Source organism: Netta rufina (assembly GCF_964035555.1).
Source record: "Netta rufina genome assembly, chromosome: 2".
Lineage (NCBI taxonomy): Eukaryota > Metazoa > Chordata > Aves > Anseriformes > Anatidae > Netta > Netta rufina.
Window position 1 is genome coordinate 66,520,662 of NC_140124.1, and position 13,157 is coordinate 66,533,818.

The following is a 13,157-nucleotide window of genomic DNA, read 5'->3' on the forward strand; positions in this document are numbered from 1 at the left end:
TACAGAAGCTTGTGACAAAATTTGAGCCTCTAATTCCTTAAAGCAATCTGAGCACTACACACAGCACTGGAACAAAACACAGGTGCACACGAAGCTTTTTTGTAGACCCTCTTGAACACAAATGATATCTTCAGTTAGCAACGAATTTATGAATGCCAGCTGATCAGAATATGTTGCAGGATGAAAATGCTATTTCTTCTTAAACGGTTTTCTTTATCAATAGGATTTTCATTTCAGAAGCTGAGGATGCTACCAAGCTGGAGCAGATACTGCCAAGGCTCAGAGGCAAAAGGACAAAGAAGGAGCATACATTCATACAACACATGCCATGTGGATTCCAAAAACAAAACAAAACAAAACAAAACAAACAACCCACTAAATTCAATGCAGGAGTTTAGAAACTATACCCAGAAGGTGAGCTGTCAAAAAAAAAAAAAAAAAAAAAAAAAAAAAAAAAAAAGCACAGAATAGAACAACAAGCAAAAGCATTAGAAAGCCCTTCTCAATGAACATCTGATCACTGATTATCAACTGAAATTAAACAGAGGCTTCTAACAAAACTCTAAAAGCCCACCATAGGAAAGGAAGCCATTCCTGTATTAAGTACCAGGAAATATTTTCATGGTCTCAAAGGTATTGCATGCTTCTGTTACTAAAAGAGGAATTTTGAGATTCTTATGTATATGTATATATACATAATATGAATAAATATCGTCATGTCCTAGTTCAGAAGAGAAGATGAGCAGGTTTTAAGCCTAGTTTACTAGCCTGAGTTTACCTAGGAGCAGGCAGCAGCTGCACGCTGCCTGAGCGACAGCCAAGTTTCTTCTCCAAATAAAGCTGCCATGGCTGAGGTAGGCAGCACCTACATGTCAGGATTCTCCTCATCCCTCCTCGTGGTGGTTCTCCATTCACATGTATGGCTCAGAGGTACAAGCCCATACACTGAAATTATTGCAGTGGGAGAATTCAGAGTGCACTTCTGATCTCTGAATCTACACAGAGAATCCTCTTTGCCACTGGAAACAGATGTCAGATGATTTCCACCACACAACTTAGTGACTACAAACTGACTACAACATTACCTTAAAATCATCTGTACACACAGCCCTCGATGTTGCCAAACTTTTGTGGTTTAAAGAATAAACTTGCTGCTATTTGACCTATACTTAAAAGTTTCAGTTTCCAGCATCAAGCAATTCTAAGGCAATCTCAGGTTTAAAACTGAAAACAAAAGCTTCAAGTCTTTGTGGTAGCTTCAAAGAAAAGCTTTAGAATATAAACCCTATTAAAAAAAAAAAAAAGCAAGTAAAACAAAATCCTATAGTTTTTAGTTTTGTACACACTACTACTCAGTTATCGGTCCTAGTCCTCTGAATCTACATCATTTGACCTGCAGTACAGAGTGCTCCTTCCTGTTTTCTCAGATGTATGTATTTGTGAGCTATCCATTTAACCTTAAAAACGAACGAACAAAAAACAAACAAACAAACAAAAAACAAACAAAAAAAAAACCACAAGGACAAAGAGTATTTATAGTAGAAATGTTTGAAGCCTGATTTCCCACCTCCTCATTTTCACTTTGTCTCATCTCCATCATCATCACAAAAACTGATGCAGTGATTGCCTACATTTTCTGTTCCCACATGCTACAGACCTTTGTGGATAAAAGGTGATTTAAACTTATTTATTGTTGGCATTTTAACACAGACTGTCAGATAGTAAAGGCTTTATACACACACACACACCCCACCAGGATTGGCAGAAAAACGAGCATCTCTGTAACAGTGCTGAGGCCGCTGACCCACACTAAGAAGTTCAGCAAACAGCCCTCAGTGGTAACAATGGTCAAAGTTAATGTAAATGGGATGAACTGAGCTATTTTGGATCAGACTTCGGATCCTGAGACACCCAATTCTCTTTTAGAAAGAAAACAGGAGAATAGCAGATATGAGGAACAGCATCCCAGGTGAAGCTTCTGTCTTCGGATGCATAAAGGCTAGCATTAACTTTCCTCCCCACCTGCACATGAAATCCAGTATTTACAAGTTACAGCAGGGATGAGAACAGTCTAATAATCAAAAAAAGAAGTGATTTTTTGTGATTTCTACCTGATTCTGTATTTCAAAGATCCTCTTTCTCCTAATGTCACCAATATTTTCCATTTTAATCCCCTGTCAGAAGACCTCACGTCAATCTCACCATCTTCAGTCAAGTAATAATGACCATGTTCCCCCTAGCTTGTTATATTTCTACAAAGCTAGAAAGTCTGACCAGGAAAATAAATACACACAGCCTACAGGAAAAACCTGTTTTCATGCATAATAAAAGACTTCAAAAAAGAAAAAAAAAATACCCACACATTTTTCTGTCATGATGACCATTTGAAGTTTTCCAGGATCATCATGAAAAGATGCTTTGATTGAACTGGCTCATAAATGTCAATCATATAAGTTTGTCAGAAGCTGAGTAACACAAACTTTTAACAAGATAACCAAATGTACCAGTCAGCACCCCTGGAATGAGTTGTACGCTTTAGTCCAGCATTCAACATAGAGTCATGCATGTCGAACACATGCCAATTTGTATCTCATTCCCAGACATAATCCTGACAAATTTCCCTAAAACCAAAATCATTCAACTAACTGGTCAGGTTCTCAGTTGGCAGAAAGCAGTACAGCTCTCGTGACTCCAAACACAGACAACATGGTTCCCAACCAAGTCACCTGTCACTGCACAAAAGCTCTCTTTCTCAAATTCTATGAGTCCAATAACCCATATAGGAAAATACGCAATTCAAATGGAAAAGGGGACCAAAACTCCACAATTATCAGGTCTTTTTCTTGCCTATCAAAGGCAATCATAACACAAAAGTCCTCTTTATAGACTGATGAACTTTATTTCAAGGTTAAGAGGGGGACTACAGAGGACACTGTAGTAATCTGTCAGGATGTTCAAGAACCTCGCTGCCTTAGCAGGACACCCTTCTCCACTCCCCAGCTGTATACAAATCTTTTGTATGTTTTTCTTCTTGTACCAATACAGGTTCTTTATTTAAAATTGCTTTTCTGATTTCTTGGTATTTTTCTTGTGCTGTGGGAAATAACTGTAAATCACCTCATTCACTGCTGTTGGGCTTAAAAAAGCCAACTCCTTTTATTTGGCATATAAACAGGTATACACCATTTCCATTATTACCTACATCTACTGTGACTTCTACCAATTGACAGTCTACTTCAGCCATTCCTTACACCTCTCTCCTACTCTTCCTCCACCAGGACTGCATTCTGCTTTGTGCAGGCAGAACTCCTTCACGCCCTGCAGCATAGCACTGAACACACTAGAGGAGCTCCTTTTCCACAAATACTAAAAACAGTTTCAGACAGCGATTATCATAAGCAATTGCAGACACGGAATGAATACTTATGGTTTCAATATGAAATGCTGATCAACAGCACAGCAGAAGTTACTGACTTCTGTCAGAGCTACTGCAGAGTCCAGGAGCTGTAACAGAGAGACTACAGGTATCCGGCATCTTCTAGGGGAGAAAATTCAAGCTGTTTGTGGTAAACTGGGATTGCTGTTATAACAAGATCTGAATGAATATACAGCTTAGTTTTATTTCTTTTAAAAAATATATACATTTTAATTTAATGCAGAAGTTCTTAAAACCTGTTTTGGTTCTGCAAGTCAAGCTGTGCTTCTTGTACCTTCAATACTTTCTCTATTTATTTTTTTAATCCATGCATTAAATCCAGTTTGCCTTACACACAGTAAACTAAAAGCTTAGCTTTACTTATTCCTTTATTCAATTCTTCCCAAAGCCTAAGAACAAATGTTCTCTGAGATCCCCAATCTATGTTAGCACACATCTTAAGACAGGTACTGATATCACATTACGTTATTAGCAACGCAAGTACAATTAAAAAAATCAAGCAAAGCTACAAAAATGAAGCAGGTTCAGGTATGCTTTACTGGCATGGTAAGGGTTAGCAAGAGGAAAAAATCCTCTCCAAAAGCAGTTACAATTGTAACAAGAGAAAAGGCAAAAGCCCTGGTTTACAAAAGCAGCAGTGTCAGTTCCTAGAGTGGATTTGTAGCTTTTGCTGCTGACAACATCTTGCCAGAAATCCTGTGGTTTCTGCATTATGTTTGACTTTTCCAGTAGGTAATTCCAAACTCCATGTGATACTGTGAACAAAAGAAAAGGCAGAAAAAGCATTTGGATGTCTATTTGTGTTTTTCTGGGAAGAAATTACAACATACTTATGAGAAAGAGAGATAAGTAGTTTTGTTGAAAATGTATCTGGCCACCCCAAATATACCCATCCAGAAAGCTTCATGACACATAAATTAATAAAAGAGCAATGAATACACAGCAGAAATCAAACTTTCAAGCCAATGTCTCCAAAGAATATGTCCTATTAAATTCCAAGTAGAAAAGTACATATTTTATCAAAAAGTACATTCAAAACAAAAATCAGAAAAAGTAACATTTTTTGAGTACTTTAAATCTTGTTATACAGATTGAAGTCTCCACAAGTTTGAATACAATAATAAAAAAAAACCTCTATAATATCCAAAATTGTATTTACCTGCTGTGAGACAATCTGTCTTACTTGGCACTAGAAACCACTAACTACATCAATAATCTAAAAATACTGAGGTTTAAATTACAGAATAGAAGTACAGGACAGAAATTCTACAGTCCATAATATATTCTATTTCCATGGCAGAATGGCTGCATCATCTCTCTCCACTCCCCCTACAGCCCCCCCGCCCATTGCTGTGCTATGTATCAAAGAAGAACAGCAATCTGATTATAAAGCAGAACACTGAAATGAGAGAATGGAATATATATTAGTAAAGGTTAAAGAACAAAACCAGAGGTACTCTCACTGAAATTTTGAAACTGTTCATAAAATGAGTTAATTTCAATATGTAACAATCAGGTGATGCTTTATAAATTTAATTAGTACAGCACCCAATGCCAGATAGAAATCAAAATGCATTACACGCATCCTCCATAGACCAATGCAATTAGTAGTATTTGTGTTTTCTTTTTCAAAAAAGAAAATGCCAAAGAGAATGTTCCACAAACTACGTCAATTTGCTGGATGGGATAGGGATTAAAAATTTGCTGAAGCACTCAACCACATAATCCAGTAATTTTTTTTTCCTCTCAACGTTAAAAAAAACAAAACAAAACATCTGTGAATGGAATACTGTTCGCCAATTTAATTGTATTTTGAGTCTAGCATGACCTCCCCCTTGCAAGAACTGAAGCCAGAAGACAAGAACTTTTGCAGAAGACAAAATCTGTTTGGCCAATTTTTCTTAATATATAATGCTATGCTTTTGAGCCTCAGGATTTATTCTGATATCTTAAAGATATCCAAAGACTGATGAAACATGACACAATTATGAGAAAGGGCAAGTCAATAATCACTCTGCTACTGTAAGCCTGGTTCTGAGGAACTGTGAGCCTTCTTGCAAATCAGCCTCCTTAATAAAAAAGGCCTTACCCTAAGCATGTTTTATCATAACTTATCTAAGTGCAATGGCCGGAATTTATGCCCTTGTCTTTTCTTCTGGCATTAAAAATTATCTGCTTGAGAATTTTCTGCAAAAGACAAAAGAGGTAAAACTATCATCCTACATGTTTTGCTTTATTTATAGTTTGTAGCAAAACCAATCTTCTGATCAAATATTGCTTTAAAACATGTATTTACTGTACTAGTTCAAACTGAAAAGGGAAAGAGGAAAAAAATCGCAGTTTCTTACAACAGAATAAAACAAGCAACTATTTCAAATACAGCGTGATAAGTGTCACAATATCTCCAAATTCACAAAATGAAATTTGGTTTATAATTATTAAACAAAAACAAACAAATAGTAAATAGGTTCCATTCCAGTATTTGGTTAAAACACCCAGGGAACTGTTAAAGACAGGTGCTGACTATAAGCATGCTTACAGATATTCCACTTTAAGCAGATATCTACAGGAGCAAGTGTAAATAATCACAAAGAAGCAAGTGTTCTGAAGATTCACTGGACTTACAATAATGCATGACTTTCAGATAAATCTGTATGATAGAATGAAACTTTTCACCCTATTATAGAAATGAAAAAAATTGCAGTATAAAATACCAAGCATTTTCTTACTGTAAGAAATATTTCAATAAAATGAGCAACTACCCAACAGTATGAAAATTATGGCAATATCTGAAAACCTAAGGGAGGACTTGAAAAAATAATTTAACAATGAATACATTTGAAATTAGCTTCAGCTTCCTCTAGAAGTTACTTATTTTCCAAAATATTTCCAATAGAAAGAGGTTTCATTATTGAGCAATGTTCTCTAAATTCTCCTTAAAATAGAAAAAAAAAAAATCAAGCTGACATTTCAAGAATTCTTTTTTGCTGAAAAGGAATGGCAAAGCTGCGTATTTTTTTCCTTTTGCTATTACCTAGTATTCTATGTTGTGTACCTGATCAGTCACAGGCTTTACAAATCAGCATTGACTTTTAAACACATGTGCAATATATACAGAACGACCAGACAAGTGTCTTATTCTTCCCTTAAACTGCAAGAGAAAAAAAAAGTTACTTAATAAAACCATTGAATTAAAAAAAAAAAAAAAAAAAAAAAAAAAAAAAAAAAAAAAGGAATGTAGCAGCAAGCTCAATGCTTTAATTTACTTTCAGGTAGGACGATAGCCGCCATGAGTCAGAACACCTGAAGGCACAGTCTAAGGTGGACTTTAAAAAAAAATATATAGTTAAGTGACTTGTATTTAGGAAACATCCATGATTTACAAAGGACCGAGAACAAGCCCACCAACAACTCATGTAACTGCATCACACAGGCCAATGTACCACAGGCTCAAATTTCACTTGTGGTGTTTGGTTATTTCAAGTTAAAAATCATGCCAGAAAAGCCCTGATCCTCAGAAAGTCATCCATGAATGGAGATACGAAGCCACCTCACACTTATGATCTCGGCAAGTGTTATGCCTAAGGAACATTTTGTTGTTGTTGTTTGTTTTTTACATCAGTGGACAACTAAAGAGACAACATACCAAGGACCAGCCATTTCTCTTCTTTCTACCCCCCTTTTGAATTTTGGTTCTCATGAAGAGAGCTGTTGACTTGCACAAGCAGCTCATAGAAAATAAGCATGCAACCTGAGATCTCCCTGAAAGTATATGATCACAAAAGGATTTGCTTTTATTGACAACTTCACCTTGGACTATAAGCAAGGAGTCTTGAAGTTGTGGCTGTCATAGTTAATATATCATGATACATTCTTCCAACACCAATCCAAGATTATCAGCAGTTGCAAATACAGCACCTCTGAAATGAAAGGCTGCAGCTGCTTTTCAAGTATTCCAGGCATGATCTTGAAGTCTAATTTGTGATTTTAACATTACAAAATTAAATGGATTGCATCTTTTCTGATGAGGGGAATATTTTTAATCCGTGCTTACCCAGCATCCTCCACAGCAAATTTTGAAAGGAGCTGCTTAGAACTACCATAATACAGTGAACAAATCCACCAGCCAGTATGAGACAATAATGCAATACGTACATTTAGGGACAAAACCAAATCTCTTAAAACTGTAACAGTTATATCAACATCCTGTTATCAATGCTGAACTGCATTTTCTCAAAATGTAGGATAACAAAGACTCTTAAGCACTCATTAATGTCCAAGGAAATATGGACACCTAAGTACTTTAGACCCTTATGGAAATCCCAGCTTCTAGTCAAAGATACAGCAAAACAAGATTTCTGCACCTCAGTTTCAATAACAGCAAACTGAACAAAATCATTTCAAATAGAATACCCTGCTGATGATTACAAATTGCCATGTTGCTCCATGCAAATTTTTCCCAATTTCAACAGGAGTCCTAGAAAGATGATGACAGCAGAAAGCATGATGAACAAAGTAACACTGACTGCGTAGCTATCTTCTTCAACTGAGCAGAAATAATCAGACCCTCACAGGACCAGTTTCAGGTCAATCTTCCAGACTGTGTAAGCTACTTCATATGGCTAACTAAAACACTCAAACATTGGAGAGCCAAACTGAACAGGATAAAGTCAAGATGAGACTGGAAGCAAGCTAAAAGCTGACAGCCTAGGAATCCCACCACTGGACTGGAGGGACCAAGGCTTGCTGTGCCGCCAGGGCAAGTTGGTGATGTTAGCTTCAGTAGACATTGTGGGTTTACTTCCTCACTCTTCTAAGTTTTAATAATCTCCTGACATCTACATGGTGTAATCTTGACACAGGAACTGTACTGCGGGACAAGGACCGCAGTACAGTTCCTGTTAACTGTACTGCGGGACAAGGACCAAAAGCTGCCTAGATTGCAAAATGGTCCCATAATTTCTGGTTAACAAAATAAAAATATAATTTAAGCATTCCTTTGCTTGTATCTGTAAGACAAGCAAGCAGTATTTCAATCTGGTTTTCAAAAAATAAATAAATAATTATCAGAGATCATTTGGAATTTACTGAGACATAACAGGGTCATAATGGGAGCTTAGAGTTTTCATCTCATTGTATGCATAAATAACTATTTCTTCTTGTATCAGTTTCTATTGCAAAAACGGTAAGTGAAGGAGAAGAACTGGTTGCAATGCAGAGTTCACAGGGATACTAAGATGGCATTCATGACTTGATTTTTATCACCATCAGGCACAAATAAATCTATATGCAGAAGAAAAAATACATTAATGTTGGATTTCAAGAGAGATTTTAAGCACACAGAAGTCAAGATTTTCAAAGTGATGATTCCCACAGCATAAACAATGTGCTATAAGAAATATTATGCACTGGTATATTCTATGTTTTATGTCTTAATACATATGTGCAATTTAGCTTAGTTATGATTGTTGGAGGAACCATAAGCAGCCATCCCAACAATTTCATTCTCAACTAGTACTAATGGAGTTTTGGTACATAATCTCCTTGTTTGTTTCAAAAATAAGGGAAGAGAAGAAAGGAAAACTTACAGGAAATAGGGCAAGAAAAGGAAGAAATACTATTATCTATATGTTCTAATTATCTAGGTCACTTCTATATGTTCTAATTACCTAGGTGTACAGTACTCTTGATATTTAAAAAAAAAAAAAAAAAGAGAAAAAGAAAAAAGCTAAAAGCACCAAGTATTAGGAATACCAGTACTTTACTAATACACTTTTAACATACCTTGCAGGTAAATCTACTATCCCTTTTATACACTATGCTACCGCAAGTTTAATGTGCTACACCTTCTCAGTTGTATCCCCTTTGTGTTCTCAGTATGAATGCAGCCAGCCCAGAACAGACCTGAATTTAAATCAACTTAAAGGCCTTCCATTTTCCACTAACAGGTCATAAGATCTTCTGTGGCAGAAGATAAACTTTTCAGTGTGCAGTAATATGATTCCAGAAATAACACTAAGGGCCAATTAGTTTTGAAGAAGGACAAATTCAAGCTACAGAGAAAAAACATTCCCTCTTTGCTTATCCCCAGGAGACAGGCATGAGGTCTATATCCTAACCCATTCTCACAAACCATATGAAAAGGCATTATCATACAAGTCTTACAGCATTTGCTGCTATATGTTGTTTATTCAGTGTGTATGAATATTACTTTCCTACCACCTTTTCATCTTCACAATATAGACAAAGCCTGTGAGACTGCACAATCAGTTAAATCAGTGGGACCTGACCAACTGTTTAAGTACCATGACAAATGTGAACATGAATTATTACGATTTGGAGATTATTCTGTGGGTTGGGGAGAGAAAGAGAGGTGAGGGAGGAATAAAAGACCATCTCTCACTCAAAGAATTTACTTTTCACAGATTTCCCCCCCCTTGTTTCTAACACATTTTCACATATAGAAATTGTGAAAGAGGAAAATTCTAGCCTTCCTTTGACTGTTTTCTCCTCCAAAAAAATAAAAAAAAATAAAAATCCAGACACACTATTGCTTTCTGAATCTTTGCATTTCAAAACCTCAAAAGCTAGGAAACACCTGATTATCGCCAAGAAGTATCTTTGAAGAACAAGGGATAGATAAGCAGTTCACTGCACTTTTTCATGTCTTTTCTTCATCTTACTTTTCCTAATCCTTATCCACATTATTCCCATCTTAAATCCAGACAAGTTTTATGGTATCTCTAGTCTTTAAATATCTTTAAATATCTTTAAATAGAAGATTTAAAAGTAAAGGGTGTGAGACTTGTTACATTTGTATATGACTGTGCCTAATGACAGGTGCAAAGGCTGGCAAACAACCACTGGCATGTTCAATTATGCCTAATATTATGTTTTCTGTTGCTCAATCAAAGGTTGGAATTTGAAAGGCTAATGGCCTCCTAAAAAGTATCATCTGATAGAACTGTCAGGTTCAACAATGGGTCTTTTGACTGTCTTGTAAACCTTCATTCTGGGAAACATTTACAGACCTCACAAAATCAAAATATCAACACACCGACAGAGAAAAAAAAAAAAAAAAAACAACAACCAACCAACAACTAACTAACCTGCCTCCAGAGTCCATACTACTGGCTTGGCATCTCAGAATAAAACAAGGCTGGACATGGGAGTGCTAACTGAATGAAACCTCTTCTCACCATAACGGTCTACTAAAACCAGCATCTCTCAAATATACTTGCTTTGACCAATGAAACTTCTACTGTCAGAAAACCAACATAAACCCAGAATGTTTACATACCCATTCGCAAACATTTACAGAATCAAGTTTCTTTCACTGAAAAGAGCATGTCACCAATTTAAGGAAAAACAAACAAAAAACAAAACCAAACAAACAAAAAAGCAACACAGAAATGATAACCATGGCAGAAGCTGGGCATCTGTTTCCTTCCAACTGTGGTTTTAGAAGCAATAGCGAAGGAAAGCCCAGCACTTGCAAGCACGCTGTCTACCGCACATGATCCTAGTCCATGCAGTTTGAAGCTGGTGAGACCAGTGGGTCAAAATGAAAAAATGTCAAGCTTATCAGGAGGAGAAAACCTGAAGATTGCCTGTCTACACAGCAATCCTGATTCAGTCCATATTGCATATTTGGGTTAGAAACTGGCTGGATAGCCTGGCCCAAAGAGTCATGGTGAATGGAGCCAAGTCCAGTTGGAGGCCAGTCACTAGTGGCGTCTCCCAGGGCTCGGTGCTGGGGCCGGTCCTCTTTAATATCTTCATTGATGATCTGGACGAGGGCATCGAGTGCACCCTCAGTAAGTTTGCACATGACACCAAGTTAGGTGCGTGTGTCGATCTGCTTGAGGGTAGGAAAGCTCTGCAGGAGGATCTGGATAGGCTGCACCGATGGGCTGAGGTCAACTGCATGAAGTTCAACAAGGCCAAGTGCCGGGTCCTGCACCTGGGGTGCAATAACCCCAAGCAGAGCTACAGGCCGGGAGAGGAATGGTTGGAGAGCTGCCAGGCAGAGAAGGACCTGGGAGTGATGGTGGATAGTCGGCTGAATATGAGCCAGCAGTGTGCTCAGGTGGCCAAGAAGGCCAACAGCATCCTGGCTTGTATCAGGAACAGTGTGGCCAGCAGGGCTAGGGAAGTGATCGTCCCCCTGTACTCGGCTCTGGTGAGGCCGCACCTCGAGTACTGTGTTCAGTTTTGGGCCCCTCGCTACAAGAAGGACATGGAGGTGCTTGAGCGGGTGCAGAGAAGGGCGACGAAGCTGGTGAGGGGCCTGGAGAACAAGTCCTACGAGGAGCGGCTGAGGGAGCTGGGCTTGTTCAGCCTGGAGAAGAGGAGGCTCAGGGGCGACCTTATCGCTCTCTATAGGTACCTCAAGGGAGGCTGTAGCGAGGTGGGGGTTGGTCTGTTCTCCCACGTGCCTGGTGACAGGACGAGGGGGAATGGGCTTAAGTTGCGCCAGGGGAGTTTTAGGTTGGATGTTAGGAAGAACTTCTTTACTGAAAGGGTTGTGAGGCATTGGAACAGGCTGCCCAGGGAAGTGGTTGAGTCACCATCCCTGGAAGTCTTCAAAAGACGTTTAGATGTAGAGCTTAGGGCTATGGTTTAGTGGGGACTGTTAGCGTTAGGTCAGAGGTTGGACTCGATGATCTTGAGGTCTCTTCCAACCTAGAAAATTCTGTAATTCTGTGATTCTGTGCACTTATAATTCATATCACCAACTACTGCCTGGTTCTCAACTACTTCATCCTCTAGCAAAATAATGCATCTCTCATGTATTATGATCAGAGCATGACAGAAACATAAGTATTCTGGAGGCTCTGTTAATCTTTCATACTTGGCACATCCTAAAAAAAGAAGCATACAGCATTTCAGTACATTACATATGTTTAAATAGGACAAGTTTGTTTACAGCTTAAACAGCTGCCTAAATATTATCATGTTCTAGGATAGATAGAGCTAAGATTATCAGCAATAGTGGGCAGCAAGTATACTACACAAAACTTAAATAATTATTTCAGACTGATTACACTACAAGCTGTATTTTTTTTCATATTATCCTTTGCTTCAGAGGGGAAAAGTACAAAAGGAAAGAAAAAGTAAAATAATTTTCAAAGGTGTCCTTATTCCTGTAACTTTCCCCAAATCACTAACTACTTTAAGTTCAATGCTGTTATAATAAAGGCATCAATTTGAAGACATGCAGTCAGTGAGAAATGCTTTCCTGCTCATTGTTAAAAAGAATGTGACTTACCTTAATAAAAATAAAATGCTACAAATGCATCTGCCTCCCATGCTGTTTGGCTGCATGAATATGAATTTCTGCTGCTCTTTCTTCATCTGCCTCCCACCTATGTTTGTTCAATGCAATGGACCCTTTTTTCCAGTGTATGGGACTGTAAAAGGAAGAGTTTAATAAACCTTTGATCTTGGCTGCAAAGTCTAGGCACAACTGTAAAAAATGACTCTTCCACATATTCAATTAGAGAGGCTAGAATCAGTCTTCTAAAACAATTTAAGGCTTTCCCACTCCTCAAAGGACTTGTCTACAAAAACTACTGAAGAATAAAGCCTCAGACTGAACAGACATAATGAAAGCAGGCAGTTTTTATATTTTTGGTGAAAACCACTACTGGCAATATAACAACTAATAGGCTACAGGAGAAGGACAAAACACTTGGCCGTCCAAGCATCACTCATGCAG

At 37.8% G+C, this 13,157-nt stretch overlaps 1 protein-coding gene across 24 annotated transcripts in view; it reads right to left on the reverse strand.

Moving 5' to 3' along the window:
- The window catches only part of ARPP21 (cAMP regulated phosphoprotein 21), a 206,522-nt gene that overhangs the window by 114,273 nt on the left and 79,092 nt on the right, over window positions 1–13,157 (reverse strand). For 2 of the 24 annotated variants that reach the window (XM_084283181.1, XM_084283184.1), the window contains one exon: window positions 12,708–12,849. The exons of the other annotated variants lie outside the window; for them this stretch is intronic. The gene's annotated coding sequence lies outside the window, so the exon portion shown is untranslated. The remainder of the gene's footprint in view (window positions 1–12,707; window positions 12,850–13,157) is intronic. 24 annotated transcript variants of the gene reach the window in all.